The 935-nt window shown below is 56.2% G+C and overlaps 1 pseudogene; it reads right to left on the bottom strand.

Moving 5' to 3' along the window:
• Positions 1 to 806, bottom strand: part of LOC112964637 — a 3,264-nt pseudogene extending 2,458 nt beyond the window's left edge.
• Positions 807 to 935: the final 129 nt, after the last annotated feature.

The raw sequence follows: 935 nt of genomic DNA, 5'->3' as shown, positions 1-935 counted from the left end.
AGTGTGAGTTCCCTCCAAAATGGTGGGCCTGCTTCAAAGTCTTACTCTTTCAGCTGGTCAATTTTGTCCTGCTGGCTTGGCATCTCCAGCGCCTCCATCCACTTGTCGTAGAGGCTGTCCGAGAGGAGTTTGGAGGGGATGTTTCGCAGGAAGTCCTGCAAGGCCAAGGTACTCAGATGATGCTCTCAATGCTACCAGTGAGCAGAGAGGGAGCGTGTGCGTGCTTGAGCTCACGAGCAGGCAGGCTGCGTTGAGCTCCCTGCTCCCAAAGGTGCTCCTGAGCACTGGGAGCGCAGGGGGCTGCACGAGAACATGCCAAGTGCAGCGGTGTGAGTGCAGGAGCAGCACCCAGCTCATATCCGAGCCTTTGGTCTGGTCCTCCGTCTGAGTAGTCCTCAGTGAGGAGAGGAGGATGCTGAGGAGGAGGTGGAGGAAGTGCGTTTGCCATGGGCATGCAGGGAATCAGGGGCAGAACTGGGGGAACTGAAAAGGCGGTGGAGAAGAAAAAGGCCCAAGTGTCCTGAGCCTGAACCACTGAGTTTGGCTTCAGTAGGGGTTTAGCTTTGRGTGCCACCGAGGTCAGTGGAGGCAYTGACGGAGGCCCTAGCCACGTGCTCTGAGAGCTAAAAGTCAGAGGACTTCACCTTCAGCACCACTGCCAAGAGGTGCACAGGTTTGCTGTCCAGGTCAGCGTTCTCGCCCTGGTTCAGGACCTCCTTCAGCTCCTTGCRGGCCTTCTCGCTGGCCGCTCTCCTGAAGATCCCCTCAGTGGCAGGCCCTTTCTYRTACARTAKAGCCAGGAGATCCTRCAGGAAGAWASGGACAGTTTTGGTCTTGCAGGCACACTCTGCTTTGCTTGGCTTAGTAGCTCCTTCTTGTTCCACACAGATTGCACTGGCAGGAACCTGCTATTTCCTAATGCACCCTCTTTTTGC

The sequence above is a fragment of the Apteryx rowi genome, unplaced genomic scaffold, assembly GCF_003343035.1.
Source record: "Apteryx rowi isolate R43461 unplaced genomic scaffold, aptRow1 scaffold_1977, whole genome shotgun sequence".
NCBI classification, from domain to species: Eukaryota; Metazoa; Chordata; class Aves; order Apterygiformes; family Apterygidae; genus Apteryx; species Apteryx rowi.
This window is presented reverse-complemented; position numbering and strand designations above follow the sequence as displayed.